At 38.9% G+C, this 17037-nt stretch overlaps 1 long non-coding RNA gene across 1 annotated transcript; it reads left to right on the forward strand.

Annotated features, from left to right (window-relative positions):
- The first annotated feature begins 554 nt into the window (after window positions 1–554).
- LOC307020690 lies at window positions 555–2787 on the forward strand. The gene is made up of 2 exons (XR_013802954.1): window positions 555–2470; window positions 2688–2787. It is a non-coding gene; the product is annotated as an uncharacterized lncRNA (long non-coding RNA).
- The last annotated feature ends 14250 nt before the right edge of the window (window positions 2788–17037 follow it).

The following is a 17037-nucleotide window of genomic DNA, read 5'->3' on the forward strand; positions in this document are numbered from 1 at the left end:
TCATGTCATACAATACATTGACTTTATTTGTAATTGTGTAAAAAAATAAAGCCTTTATTAGCAAGCAGGACCTGCAGGAACAGAGAATGGTGATGGATGGAGCTGGGAAGAGAGAAGAATAAAGAAAACAGATCAACTTTATTATCGGATATTAATTCAATTTCAAAACAAGTTGCCGCTCCTACAGTTTTCTAGTATGTAAAGATGATTTCACATGACCTATGCAAAATATCACACTCAATACATGTGTGTCTCTGAGGGGTGCATTGTGCCTTTGATGTATATAAATAATATACCATAACCAAATACTATTACGTACAGTGGAAATCAGGTTACCAGAGCAGGTCAGTGTGCATGTTCCTCAGGGTCTCAGCAGTTACAGGTGAGGTAAAGAAAATAAAAGAGAAAAAGGTCAGTAACAACACTTTAAAGTAACAACACTTAATAATTATCTATTTTAATAATTTTCTCTCAGTAATCACTCAACTACTGTCTTTCCATCAAACAGATTGACTCACTCTCACTGTCATCACAATGACACACGTCCAGAAGAATGTCACGCAAAGCTCCCTGCCTGCTTGCCTTCCTTCGACTCTCCCTGAACTGCTTCCTTAGCACCCGGTGGAGGGCGCAGTAGGCTACTCTTCAAATGTTTCACGAAATACTTACCATGATGACTACTCTTACTGTTTAACATTTTGGTGTACTTCATGTAATAAAATAATAACTTAATGGTAAGGCTACTAAAAATGACAAGGCTAAGTAATGTAATGCTAACTAACGTGCTCGCTACTCGTCGCTACTAGCTAGGTAGCTAACTTGACTATGTTCCATGCACAACATGTATATTACCTATGATATTACCTGATATGTCTGATCCAGCGACTCCTGGTCCTTTCATAAGAGGGGAAGCGATAGAACGAGCAAGTGGTATGATCACTTTTGTGATTACAACATGGTACAAAGCACACAGGCATCTTGTAAAAGTGAATTTATTGGAGCAATCTCTTATATTTATTGGAGGGAATAAATCAGTTATGAAATCTTCTTCTTCGCTTTAATTACGAGTCGCAACCACTTGGAGCCTTATCGGCTGTGACATCACATACGCGACCCAGAATGGGATTTGGGATTTGTAGTCTTTGTAGTCGCGTATTTTTCATAGTCTTATATTTCAACAGTTTTACGACAAAATGTGACTTTTTTGACATGGAAATGATTGTTTAAGATTGACAAACATCATATGTGTAGTTCGTGGCACAATTCAAACGGGATCAAAAGATACGTTTTCTCTCTCCATTGAATTCAATGTATAATTTTTCGCTTCCGGGGTCCCATGGACCGGAAGTAGATGGGCGTGACTTCGCCTCTCTATAGAGAGGCGAAGTCCCTCCCCTTCCGGGAGCCTCCATGGGACCCCGGAAGCGGAAAATTATACATTGAAGTCAATGGAGAGAGAAAAGTTATCTTTTGATCCCGTTTGAATTGTGCCACGAATGACACATATGATGTTTGTCAATCTTAAACAATCATTTCCATGCAAAAAAAGTCACAGTTTGTCGTAAAAATGCTGAAATATAAGACTATGAATAATACGCAACTAGAAAGACTACAAATCCCAAATGCATTCTGGGTCGCGTAAGTGATGTCATAGGCGATAATGCTCCAAGACTGGTTGTGACTCGCAAAGCAAAGAGGAAGAAGAAGACTGATTTATTCCCTCCAATAAATATAAGAGATTGATCCAATAAATTCACTTTTACAAGATGCCTGTGTGCTTTGTACGAGGTTGTAATCACAAAAGAGATCATACCACTTGCTCGTTCTATCGCTTCCCGTCTGATGAAAGGACCAGGAGTCGTTGGACCAAACATATCAGGTAATATACATGTTTTGCATGGAACATAGTCAAGTTAGCTACCTAGCTAGTAGCGAGCATGTTAGTTAGCATTATATTACATTACTTAGCCTTGTCATTTGTATTAGCCTTAACATGAAGTAAACCAAAATGTTAAACAGTAAGAGTAGTCATGATGGTAAGTATTTTGTGAAACATTTGAAGAGTAGCCTATCGCCCCCTCCACCAGGTGCTAAGGGGGCGGGAGGTAGGCTAACGCCACATTAGTATCAGCGATCTTTTCTACTTAATGCTATCTGCACAAATGGTTAACATTGAACATTAAAAGATCAGCCAGTTCAGGGAGAGTCGAAGGAAGGAAGGCAGGCAGCTTTGCATGACATTCTTCTGGACGTGTTTCATTGTGATGATAGTGAGAGTGAGTCAATCTGTTTGTTGGAAAGACAGTAGTTGAGTGATTACTGAGAGAAAATTATTAAAAGAGAGAATTATTCAGTGTTGTTACTTTAAAGTGTTGTTACTGACCTTTTTCTCTTTACCTCACCTGTAACTGCCGAGACCCTGAGGAACATGCACACTGGTCTGACCTGCTCTGGCAACCTGATTTCCACTGTACGTAATAGTATTTGGTTATGGTATATTATTTATATACATCAAAGGCACAATGCACCCCCCAGAGACACACATGTATTGAGTGTGATATTTTGCATTGGTCATGTGAAATCATCTTTACATACTAGAAAACTGTAGGAGCGGCAACTTGTTTTGAAATTGAATTTTTAATATCCGATAAAGTTGATCTGTTTTCTTTATTCTTCTCTCTTCCCAGCTCCATCCATCACCGTTCTCTGTTCCTGCAGGTCCTGCTTGCTAATCAATGCTCATATTTTTTTACACAATTACAAATAAAGTCAATGTATTGTATGACATGAAGTTGTGCTTCATTCTGAGTCAACAATAAATTCATTCTGCCTTCAGCTGCAAAATTATTGTGGACTGCACCGACATCCATGTAGCTGCCCCCCCCCCGTAAGATGAACCAAGCAAAGTTGACATACTCAACATACAGCTGTACTCTTAAGTTTACATGAAGAATTTGTGAAATATTGGTAATAACAGGTTTAAATGATTATTAGTAATTCATTATATAATTGTCTCATTGTAGATGAGCAGACAGGGAGCCAGACGAGAAAAGCAGAATATGCAGCTGCCATTTTCCACATGGAAAAGAGAAAGGGCCAAGTGTATTTGAGTGGACAAAAGAGAAATCCCAAATACGAAAAATAAATTTATACAATTTACAGATATGTATACAAATAAATACATATCCTATATACATCATGTATAATGATGATGTAGGAGGAAGTGTGATAGATAACAAGTAAATAGAGTTACATACAGATCCATGTTACAGCAAAATATGGAATAACTAAGAAGCACGCAGTATAATAACAATTACATGCAACAATTAAATAACTGCTCAGCATCTCCACCGCAATCCCAATCTGCTGTGTCCTGTTTTCCTCCCCTCTGCATAACACCCCATCACACATACGAAACACAACGCAGAGTCCGAGGGTGTTAAGAGTATGTTTATTTAAATGTCCTCCTCTCTACTGGCCAACACAGGGAGGTGTAGAATTGTTCCAGGAGGAGGAGATTTCCATGCCATGCAGGGTCTTTGGGGATGGGGATGATGATGATCCCCTCCTTCGTGGTCCACAGTAGCAGAGACTCCGGTCTGTGAAGTGCAGCTGTTATATAATATACAATACATTTTTTTGAAAAACATTTGATCAACAAAAAAGGATTTGGTCAGGATCTAGAGTCAGTGTGTAGTTTATTAATTAATCAATGCTCTCTACATTAGGAAAACACATACCAGTGTACCAGAGGGAGTCACACACAGCTGTGCCTAGATAACCAAACAAATTGACAACAGGGATGCAAACTCATCAGGTATGAAAAAGGTGACAAGGATCCGAGCCCCCCGACCCCACAGAATATCGGCTTTAAAATGAGGAATAACAGAGGATTTTAGCAGAACAACTAAAGCAGCAGTGTTAATATTAACAGAAACGCCATAGAGTCACATCTAATAGAAATATATAAAAAGCATTTATTTTAATTTTGTAGCAGTCAGTTTATAATTTTGGCAGCACTGTTGAGCATTTTGAAAATGTATTTTCATGCCTCTGTGCAAGGCTTAGTCTTTCTATCTTTATAGCCACATGGTGTAAAGTAACTAAGTTCATAAACTCAACAAGTACTATACTTGGGCACAATTTTGAGATACTTGTACTTTACTTAAGTATTTCAATGTTTTGCTACTTTGTACTTCTACTCCACTACAGTTCAGAGCTACATGGTGTACTTCTACTCCACTAAATGTATGTAATACCTTTAGTTACTTTACAGATGTGGATGAATGATGTGAAATATAATCAAGTGTTATCAGACTTTAGTTCCACCTGGAGTAAATCCAAAAGCTACCCTGCAGTATACAAAGTCATTCAAACTAGCTGCACCTTTACCAGCTTTGAGAACACTTTCATGATCAATCATTATAAAACATATCATATTATTCTGAAATGGACCAATCTGCAAAATGACTACTTTTACTGTCGCTACTTTCACTATATTTTGATAATAATACTTTTCTACTTTTACTTGAGGAACATTTTGAATGCAGGACTTTTACTGTAACAGAGTATTCCTACACTCTGGTATTTCTACTTTTACTCAAGTACAAGAACTGAGTACTTCTACTTTTAATCAATTACAAGATATATACTTATACCACCTCTGTTTATAGCCTATGAAAAAAACGATTAGAAAACGAAGGCTAAAGCTAACGTTAGCAGATAGTGACAATGTATGCTAGTTAGCTAGCTCAACGATAATATAGCGACGGGAAAAAAAAACTTTTCAGTGCACATCACGCTCTGCCGCTCCGACAGGGAGCTCTACTCTGAACACCTGAACGGCCTGTTCTAACAGCTGTTCACCAGCGGTCCAGTCTGTGCCACAGGGACTCCGGACGCACAGTTAATATTAACGAACGCACCGTAGGTAATGTAGCTGCTGAAGCTAGACCATCATCGCCGAGCAGCAGAGGCTTATTATACATCATGAGCAGAGCCGACAGGCAGGAAGACTCGAGCACACAGCTCGCGCTTCATTATAATATATTAAAAAAAAGCTCGTGGCCGCACATTAATCCGGGTCCCAGACCCCCTCCCATACCCCAAAAATATTTTTATTGCAGATCTACAGGAATCACAAAAACGACCTATTTTGGATTCAAAACGGAGAATTTCGCCGAAAGGTGACGAGTTTGCATCCCTGTACAAGATAACCAAAATCCTTGAATCTACACACAGCAAATAAACTCAAATGACACAACGAGATGTAAAAAGGAGATCACACATATAGTCGATTATAGAACTGGCCGCTTCAATCTGAAGAGCAACTAAAACAAAACACGGGAGTGTATCTTGTTCTTGTGAACACTAATGTTATCCACAGCATACACAGACACCACAAAGTTCTTAAGGAGAAAACTAGTTGCTAAAACAAAACACGTTAATGTACCTTGTTAGCTAGCTGACATTAGCCTTAAACATTGCACTCATATTACTCACTGAAACCTTGTAAAGCCGGTCCCGCATGCTGGCTCTTACAGAACCGCTCCCTTTCGTGTATGTACAGCTCTCAACATGCCCAGACTTGTAGTGATTTTCACCTCGTTTTATACTTTTTCGCCTCATTCTGAAAGAAACAGGTGAAATTTACTAACGTGACAGCCATCTTTGTGATGGTGACGCGTATTGTGCGAGACCAGAGACCTGTAGTTCACTGAGTGGTTTCACACAAAAAAAATTGTAACTTCACAGTTTTACGACACATTTTTATTTTTTTGACTTGCAAAATGTTCTTTTAATTTGACAAACATCATATGTGTCATTCGTGGCACAATTCAAACGGGATCGAAAGATGACTTTTCTCTCTCCATTGACGTCAATGTATAATTTTCCGCTTCCGGGGTCCCATGGGTCGGAAGTAGATGGGCGGGACTTCGCCTCTCTATATGGTCGGCGGCGATTTAATTTGAACGGGACGCGTCTATCGTTATTCCAACCCAGTTTAGATTTAACCACGCCCACTTCCGCATTACGCAAGGATCGACGTAGCTCTACGTAGACACGGCACACCCGCGAAATCTGAATCTGACAATGAATCTGACAAGCAGAATACCGTCCTAACGCTGCATAATATCATAGACTGTATGCATAATATATAATATCTTTGTCAATATGACTGACGACCACACTTATGCAGTTCTGAGGTAATGTTAATTCATCATTTAATATTAATTCCTGATGGATATAAGAGGGATACATTAGCAAACATCTGTATATATAGCCTATATATAATGTTTCGTTTTTTTGTTTGTCATGTAACATGTTAACGTTTATTTAATATTTTATAGACATTTATAATATGTTATAAATGTCAATTTTAACATTAATATATATATATATGTTTATAAATGAATAAATGTGTGTAGGCCTATATATATATAAAATAGTATCATCAAATAATGCTAATACTTACACCAGCTGAGATGATAAAACACCAATAAACATCTCTGTGTATAAATGAATAAATACATGTGTGAGTACATATAAGTGTGTGCTTATATATATATATATATATATATATATATATATATATATATATATATATATATATATATATATATATATATATATATGTTTATAAATGAATAAATGTGTGTAGGCCTATATATATATATAAAATAGTATCATTAAATAATGCTAATACTTACACCAGCTGAGATGATAAAACACCAGTAAGACAAAAAACAACTATTCCTGCTTTACCGCGACCGCTATGGCTATAACTGCCGAAGATGAAGTCTATGACGCTAAAGCTACGTTCTTGCGTAATGCGGAAGTGGGCGTGGTTAAATCTAAACTGGGTTGGAATAACGATAGACGCGAACGGGACGGAGCAAAACGAGAAGCATCCGGACCCAAGTACTGTGGACGGAAGGAACGAGGTATTTGCGGTCTACAATGACAGAGAAGAGACTGTCAAGTTTGGCTGTACTCAGCATTGAATTAAAACGCACTAAAGTTTTGGATCTTAATCAGTTTGTGAGGCGTTTTGCTGAACAACATAATCGCTGCATCATAACAGCGATTGACAGCCGATATATGGTTATATAATATGATTGTTAATATTACATATTAATTCAGACAAACATCGATGAGACAGTTAATTAATGTACTTATTGCAGCAGTCTGCATAGATTTCGTACCCCTGGTCTAGAGTGAAATAAACTAATTCAGTTATTGTTCAGTTAAAATGCATTCAATTATGTCTGCCATCTTATATATTTCTATTTAAGGCTTTACTGATGTGTCACAATAATGTCACCTAATGTTATTCAGTTAAAATATAAATATTTTGGCTTTCCAAGTTAACATTGATTGATATAACTGCAATTAAATCAGCATATACTTCTGCCAGGGGATGCCACCCCTCAAAATCTCCTGCCACACCATGAATATGTTTCTAGATCCACCCCTGAGTAGGGTATATTTTTCGTTTTGTTTATTTAATAAGTTAATTTCAGGACCATTTTGGGAATTTTGTTTGTTTGTTTTGAGATTTAGAGAGAGAGAGAGAGAGAGAGAGAGAGAGAGAGAGAGAGAGAGAGAGAGAGAGAGAGAGAGAGAGAGAGAGAGAGAGAGAGAGAGAGAGAGAGAGAGAGAGAGAGAGAGAGAGAGAGAGAGAGAGAGAGAGAGAGAGAGAGAGAGAGAGAGAGAGAGAGAGAGAGAGAGAGAGAGAGAGAGAGAGAGAGAGAAGCAGCGCTGTCTGCTTAGTTGCAATACTGTAGCTCAAGCCTTTATGCAACTATGCCTATACATTGTTTATGTTACTTATGTGCCGGTGCGTCCATGGTTTTGAGTCTGTGTGTTGAGCGCAGCGCCGTCTGCTTTTTGCAGTACAGTAACTAAAGTAGGACTAAGCATACCGGTAGTTTTTTGTAGACCTGTCTGCCCGTTTTGTGAGTACACTGTGCGCACTTGTGGCATTGTTTGGGATGACCTAATTAAAATAGCGTCCGCCATCCTCTTTGAAAAACATACACAACGCAGACAGACACCGGTCACAAAAGTATCAGATAGGCTTCAATTTACTTTTGATTGTCTATAATTAACTATAAAAAATATCAGCGTTTTAACACTACATTTATATATGTAGGCCTACTTATTTTTACGGTTTGCATATGAGGTGGTCCGCGAAAATCCTTGATAATAAATAGTGGTCCGCATAAACAAAAAGTTTGAGAACCCCTGATCTATCTGATGCTGCGTTCCCAATTGTCTGGCCATTTAAAGATGTTCAACTGCCCCATCTGTGTTGAAGATAGGGCTCCTAGTGGATCTATTGATTTACTGTTATCTGTCAAGTGCTATACCCACCCCCCTTCACAACCCAGACCGATCTAACAACAGAGTGCATTTGATGATGAGTACAGAGAGTGGGCCTTTTGGAGCTTTTAAAATGATTCCCATCCAGCTGTGTGTGAAGGACAGTGGCAGACGGTACACTCTTGAATGTCCTGTCATTGATTTACAATTATCTTAGAGCAAACTGCATCCCTCCTAATGGTTCTCCACTGTGTCACACTTCCTTGAGTGATAACAAAAACACAATTGGAGAGAGGGGAGAGAGGAGATATAGCCAACAAGGGAAAAGGACAACAAAAAAACGGACCACGAGGATAAAAGAGGGATTCATCCTTTTATTTTATGCCTTTTCTAAAAATAGAAAATGTCTTAGATATTTTTTCTCGGGAAGGCATTGTTCTACTTAATATACAAAAATAATTTCAAATCCTACAGCAACCGCAAAACCCTCATTAAATTAATGTTTATATCAAAGGAGATATATTAAACAAATATGTTCCAATGACATACAAATGGAAAGTAAAATGTAAAACAAAATGTTTTTTTTGTTGTACTTCTGCCATATTTACTAATGTTTAATAGTTTTACTGCAGAGATAATAGTTTCTGGCTACACATAACTGTAAGCCTGTCTCTTGTACCAATCATCTAATGTTTCTTTAGGTGGTTAAAACGCTTGTTTTGTCATCATAGTGTAAATGGAGACAAGCTGCAATGTCAATAGTGTGGGTATGTCCATTATTCTCTCTGTGTTTATTTGCAAAATATTGCTAACTTTTATTTCCTACATACTGAATGTAGTACAACATTCACAACATCAAGTTCTGAAGAAGAGGCAACAAGACACATAAAACATACACTTCAATGTATTCCCCTTGAATAATACATTGAGGTGTGAATAGGAAATCACTACCTTTCAGCCCAACAAAGGCAATGGAAAGCAGTGGTAATGTTGGTGTGGAGGAACAGTGATCCCAAATCACCTCCATGTGCACAGGGGCATTCTTCTCTAAACCCTAGCATCTGTGCACAGATGTATTCAGTTTCATCTCCTGGCACACACTGCTTTTTAGGAAGATGTCCCCATAAACTGCTGGGATTCAATATTAGCACAGATGGTGGATTCATTACAAGATGAATATAATTGGACTTAATTATAGTTGGCTGCAATAACAGCAAGACTTGCAAAACAATCACATGAAAGAGTGTGAAGTCAAATGTGTGGTTTTGCACCGAACTCTGCAAAACAAAGTGCTGCAGTATGTTTGGCTGAAAGTACCCTCTAGCAGAGTCCTTTCTGTGAAGCTTTGGAGCAGCAGCATTGAATGGGGACGGTATTTTTAACAGCAGAGATGAGGGGAATTTTGCAGGGACGCAACTGATAAAGCTACATGTGGGACACTTCTTAAGGAGAATCTGCTTATGAATGTCTGCAGCAAAATAAACATGTTTTATGATCTTAGGATTCAACCAGCTCAACACTGGACTGGCTCTTGAACAAGAATGTCCTTGAGTCCAAGCCCAGACTTGAATCCCTTTGAAAATGCAAAGTCCGACTATTCACTAAGAAGATGAGCTCATGGACCTCCCCTTTAAACTTAGATCAAGCTGGGACACTGTCTGAATAGTTTTAGTATCCCAAATTGCAGATGTGACCTGACACAGATGAGTCAAAGCTTGAGACATTGCATAAACATAAATAATCTTTTGGAATTTAAACATTTCTTATTGATTTGTAGGAGAATGACAAGGAGATTCTTTTAAGCTTTGTAAATCAAATTATTTGTGTGTGTGTGAAAAGCACTATTTGTTATGTAAACTTAAATTTGCTGTGATTTCACCCAAAAAAGCAGAGACCCTAAGGGTAAACTGTGTTCTTTCTGTAGGCGGTTAATGTTATATAATGGATTCTTTATTGCTGTTACTCTATATGTTATTGCTATTATCATCAACAAGGACAGTAACCCTTAGTCAAGAGACCATATTAGACGTCCACTTTGAAGAACCTCAGTAATAATACATCAGCACAACCACAATTAAACTGTAACATTAACACAATTGCTTTAGCTGAGTGTGTTTGATTCAGATATAGGAGAGAGAGCATGTGAGAGGGAGAGAGACCGAGAGCTGGTCCCCTCTTACTACTTTTGGGCATTACTGCTGCGGTGCTGGTGGCTCCGTATATCTTATCATTCCAGAGTGTGTGTGTGTGTGTGTGTGTGTGTGTGTGTGTGTGTGTGTGTGTGTGTGTGTGTGTGTGTGTGTGTGTGTGTGTGTGTGTGTGTGTGTGTGTGTGTGTGTGTGTGTGTGTGTGTGTGTGTGTGTGTGTGTGTGTGTGTGTGTGTGTGTGTGTGTGTGTGTGTGTGTGTCTGCCCACACACAGACTTGAATTGTTATGTTTATGCGAGACTGGTCTGGTGATCTCACACAACCTATTGTATGTATATTTAACATTTGCTCTATAAACACAGATATGGTTTCTCCTGAAGTAAACGTTCATGCTCAATACATTACAATAAAGGGCATGCATCCTCACAACCAGCATATTAATGTCAAAGACATCTCGGTTTGCTGTTAGCCGGGTGATATAGGACGGCATTCTATTTGAAATTGACAACTCACCAATGAAAAACGTCATCTAAGATTTTATTTGATTCTCATTTTCTGACAATCCAGCCAAAAATTGGAAAATCTCTAATTTGATTTGATCAACCCTGATATGGCTGAAAAAAAACAAGGAGCCCAGCAAAGTCTTGCTCGTAAAAAAGTGGAAAACATGGAAAACAGTAATCTGAACAGCAACGTTGTGGTGTGCCCTCATATTACTTATTCATAATATTCATAAGTTAAATGGTTTCTGCTGCTCTTAATTAAACTCTTTAACTCGGAGAAATTGGCAATTAAAATATTGGGATGTCTTGATGTAAATCTCTAAATATTAAGTCAAACATTAAACACAGAAATAATGCCAACAAATAATGGTTAATGTTCACGGCTTAACCACCTCTAAACAAATATAATGCAAGTGTAAATGTTTGCTGTACCTCTAATATAAAGATGTAACAGAGCGTAAAGGTAAAATATTAGTTTCCGAACCAAAAGGTAAGAAAAATATTATTTTATAAAATGTTTTTAAAAGCTATAGAGTTTAAACTAGAATCTCAGTGCAGCGCCATTCGTAAAAAATATGCTAAAGCCTAATTTATTATTTAAAAACTTTAAAGCGGGACATTTTGAAAAACGTAGGAGGGCTTATTTTTGCCAAGGGCCGTAGTTTGGCTACTCAAGCTTTAGTTTAAAGAAAACTCCCAATAAAACATCTCAAGCCATTTTTTAAAATAAATATTAGGAATTATGTCCATGACCTTGAAATAGAATGCTTTGACTTTTACTTCTTTAAGCTGTTGTGTTAAAAACCAGTGTGAAATGTGGAATCAACTGTTCACATTGCAAAGATGAATGTGCCGTGTTGTACTAATCAGGACAGCAGTAATCACAGGTTGGCTATTCCAGGCCTAATAGACATTTTCTTTAGTCACTTGTTTGTGTGGTTCCTCAAATTTAACAGAAAATTACCCTCATGATCAGAGCAGACCTTATCATGATCATCAGGGCTTCAGGAAGACAGAGAGAAGAGTTGTTTCATTTTTTATGTCATTATATATTGAGGTCCAAGGTCAAAATTCAATCGTCATCCAGCATAGTACCTTGTTTGTTCTCAGTCCCCGAAAGTGTCCTCTGCCATGAGCAACCCAGTTTGGTGTCGGAAAAATCCAGCAGGCTTTGGCAGAACTTAAAGCACAATTAGCAACATAAGGAAATAAACCAGTCCAGTAGTGTCTCCTTTTTGACAAGTGAAGGATTCAACAGGGATTTCTACCAAATGGTGGCTTCGTACAAAACTTGGAGGTCTTGACTTCTCCGGATTCAATAAAGCCCTTAGGTGTGAAAAAGTCTATGATGCATTGCAACAAAACATATCCCATGGTTTCTATGTGCATTATTTCTCTCCCGGTTTATGTATTGTTGGTTCAGAACCTCTGCTCCGCGCGTTCCTCTATGAGTTTGTTTTACAAGAAGGAAAAGTCAAAGCACCAGGATAAGGGTTAAACAATAATCTGTTTTAATGGTAGAACATACAATACATCAAACTTTCACCTAATCACGAAGCACTCTGCAACAGCAGCTTCAGGATGCAGAATGCTCCGGGCCCAAGTTCTACCACAGCATGAAACACGTCTCAGGAACGGCCAGTCAAAAAACAAGAGCGCCGATCTTCAAAATGATCACAACATTTATACACAGGTGGGGAGGAGTTGTGTCGCTTGCTCCTCCCTAGCAATTTGTTCATTGGCAGTGTTCCATTGGTCGGTTTCACTTCTGGGCGGGACCCCAGGTAGTGAGTCAGCAGTTTGTCGATTCCATCTGTTGCTTCTGTGCGTGTGTGTGTGTGTGTGTTTCTGTGTTTCTCCTCTGAAAGCTATGCTTGTATAGATTTACCAGTCATCATCTCATGACATCTTTAGGATTAGGTAAATAACAAAGCTTAACTGTTCCCATGGCCTAATGCCTTCCCTGAACTTCCCTTCACCCCAAAGTCAGCTTACTTTAGAATCAGAAGGACCATTGTCTCTCTAACTTGTGTGTGACCCAATCATCTCCTGATCTGATAAGAGTCTTGCAGGAAACGCACGTACATTTCAACACATCAACACCCTTATCGTTTCTTAACTAATGTATGCTGGACATGAATCACTAATTAACAGGACTTTAACTGCATTATATTTGAGGAAAATGTCCTTTGGCTTAATCAATAATAGCTTTAGCACTTAACAGAGGAAGCCAGAGACTCAGGGCCTCTTCAGAGGTTCGGGGAACTGCAAAGCAGATGTCAAAGGTCATTTTTATTATGCCTAACCACAGATAGCCAAAAAAACACCTTTTTAATTACACATAAAGGTGGAAGAAAAGACTATTGCGCTATATTTAAAAGAGGAAAAATGTACTTTGTCCCTTCAAATTTAACACACACGAATATATGAGGTGACATTAAAATGAATATACCAGAAATACACTATATCAAACTTTCTGCCTCCCTCAGTCTACATTGCCATACAGAGTGTGACAGCTGGAACACAGAGATGGGATCGCAAATAAACCTGAGACACCTCCATGTCTTGTTTGCATTGTTCGGTAGCAGTGTGAGTCAAATTCGATTTGTGTATCCGAGTCGTCTCCTAATGCGTACTGACATGATTAGATAATAAAAGTCACGATAAGAAGAAAGGAGTAACGACAGCCTCAGACAGCCAGCGCAAATTAAAGTCTCTCCTCTCGTTGTTGGCTTGGCCCTCTGTCTTCCTGGTTAGCAAAGTGTTTAAGTGACGATGTAATCCTTATCTAATTAGATCTAATCGGGCCTGATGTAATGTAACCTGATGCTGTTAACGTGCAGTGATTGGATTTCTTAAGATGCAGACAAAGATCTTCAGAGTTGTACACTGGTAACACTGGTAACAATTTTCTAATGTTGACGTAAAAAAGAATTTTGTACAATGGAAGCAAACTGTTTTTCAAATAGAAACACTAAAACATTGGTAGTTAAGATTTGTTAATATCAGTATTATCAGCGAGGCGACGCAACAGTCGGGGTCCGTCTGTGTCAGTTTTTTGTTGTCAGATTGGTGTGTCCAGGGCCTTTAAAGGTCCCATGACATGCTTTTCTGCTTATTACCCGTCCTCTTGTGTGTAGCTTTTTATGTTTTATGTAAACGGTCTGCAAAGTCACAAGCCCTAAAAGTACACCCTGTAGCGAGTAAAACTCTAACACAGAAAAGACCTGTCTATGCTGCCCCAGAACGCCTCATTGGAGATTTTTCTTTTTCCAGTTTTTTCTTCCTGAGTATAGTGACGTAACGAGTATAGTGACGTAACGAGTATAGTGACGTAACGGCTCCGCGGATTGGTCCAAACGGACCAATCGACGGACTTCCTAACACACACACACTCACACAGCCTTATATTTTCTCAGCCACGGGCCTGAACTCAGCCTGAGCACACAAACAAACTCACAGACCCCACGCAGCAACCAGGAAATGACACCAGTAATCCAGCTCACACTGTCCGCTCCTCGTGCCTCAAAGGGCGGAGCAGCGAGCCCCGCAACGTCCCGCCAACACGGCACCCAGACCCCACGCAGCATTCTCAGTTTGTCATTACTGGTGTCATTTTCTGGTTGCTAACAAACGCCATTGTAACACATAAACACTGATGTTCCGCTGTAACGGTGGTGGACTCATCAGAACAGAGTGGGTGAGCTGACCAATCAGAGCACAGTGGGCTCATATGAACAATGTACATCTATTATAGTAGACCTCAACAATGGAATTATGATCAGTAGAAATGGCCATGTCATGGGACCTTTAAGGGAAACATAAATGGTTCGGATGACAAATATGCCAACTTCCTGTGCTGCCCTGGAAATGTATAATAGACACACGCACACCCGCCCACACACACACCCACAAACACACACACACACACACACACACACACACACACACACACACACACACACACACACACACACACACACACACACACACACACACACACACACACACACACACACACACACACACACACACACACACACACACACACACACACACGTAACTCAGACACATTCAAAGTCACAAGCTACCAATACGTTTGCACAGACGTATGAATATGCATATAATACATGGACTCGCAATCTAGAGCCAAGTCAGCTGGTGTGACGCCATATGTTCCAGCGTTGGCAGCGCCACAAGCCACTGACACACTTTTAGGAAATAGCCAGGTCTCATTTCAACAACAAGGAAGTACCAACAAGTCTACACCCACGCAATTATCTGTTGTACTGAATGCAAAATGTGTTTTTCCATGGAGCAGAAGTAGCACATAGCGTGTGAGTAAGCCATCAACAAGCACCATCTCACACAGTGAAACTGTGTTCTCTAAACAGCTCTCTTTTTCTGTAATGCACACCTAATAACCACTCAGCTTATAGATTTAACATTTTCTTTTTAGAAATAGTTTCGTGAAATGAACATTTTGAATACTTAGAGACAGAGTAATTATTGACCTAGAATGCAGTATCATTTTAATTAAACTTGATGAAAGTTTATGTAACTGGGAGCAGCTCCATTGAAATTGTGTATACAAAAAAAATCAATCAATTTGGAAAATAATCCTCTCTTGGCGCTTTGGTGCCTCCATAATGTTTTTAGAATATCATGACACAATTCTGGAAAACACAATACATCAAATATAGCTTGGATATTCAAAAAACTGTCACAAAGTTTATTTAAATCCACACCTATTGGCTCACTGGTAAACCCAGACAAAATTTGCTCGCTTCAGTAATTTATGGAGCTGTCAAGTTAATCCATACAGAGCATAGAGGAAGATCAACACCTTGAGCTGAGGACTGTTTGAATTTCAACTCCCAGAATACTACCAGGGCCCCAAATACCATCCGCAGGTTACAGTTTTTCTCAATCGCTAAACCCACTATGTAGAATCAAAATTCCTTTCATCAAACCAACAGCACAGCCATCGAAACAGAAAACCATTTCTCTACAACAGTATACCATTTATCATTGATATCACACGAAATGCAGATGCTAAGCAGTGTTTTGCAAAACAGATCACACAATTCTCTAACTGAAGTTACAATTCTCTACACAAACATCAAAAATCTTTTGTGTAACTCATGTCTACAAAACAAAATAATCTTCTCACAGTGGATAACACTTACTCCTCATAAACTTAGACCATAGCTACACTAATTGACACTTGATGTGCAAAATATTAACACTTGTTATCAGTCAATCACCCCATTGAAAAAGGTAACTGCATGGAATGTACTGTATACCTTACAGTAATGATGTTACATTGAAAACATTTACATGACAGAATTTGCATGACTACTTAAAATATTTTTTTAAATGGTGCCGGTAAAGCTATAATAGTGTTGATATGACTTGCATAGCTCTTTGAGATGTTCATATGGGGAGGATTAGCTATAGTTGATAGTAGAGCAATACATTTTTACAATCGGTAATTGTGGTCTTTTCCTTTTTGCACATTGAGAAATGTTTTTTTTTGTATTGGGGTGAATTGAGTACTTCACTTCCATGTAAATGAATTGCTCACAGCTGATATCAATGAATTTCCTATAGTAATTGTAATTACTGTAGTGAGAATCCTATAAAAGACCTCCCTCACTTACTGTAAGTAAGTCCTCTGTTTGTTTCATTTTCTTTAGCGAATGATGGAGCTGGAAGGCAATGCATTACCACATGTTTTTGTATATGTGGATGAAGCAGGCTTCAACCTCTCCAAAGTGAGGAGAAGTGGGAGGAACCTTATTGGGTAAAGAGTAACAGTCTTTGTTCCAGACCAAAGGGGAGGAAACATAGCATTGTGTGCGGCTATCTCGACACAAGGCGTCCTTGCTCACATCCCTTTAATGGGAGCATATAACACGCAACGTGTCCTTGCCTTCCTGGATGTCCTGTAAGACCGACTTGTGCCACCACAAGAGAGGGATCAAGTGAGGTCGGTTCACGTGGTCATATGGGACAATGTGGCATTCCACCACTCTCATGACGTGAGGGCATGGTTTGAG

The sequence above is a fragment of the Notothenia rossii genome, assembly GCF_949606895.1.
Source record: "Notothenia rossii genome assembly, chromosome: 9".
Lineage (NCBI taxonomy): Eukaryota > Metazoa > Chordata > Actinopteri > Perciformes > Nototheniidae > Notothenia > Notothenia rossii.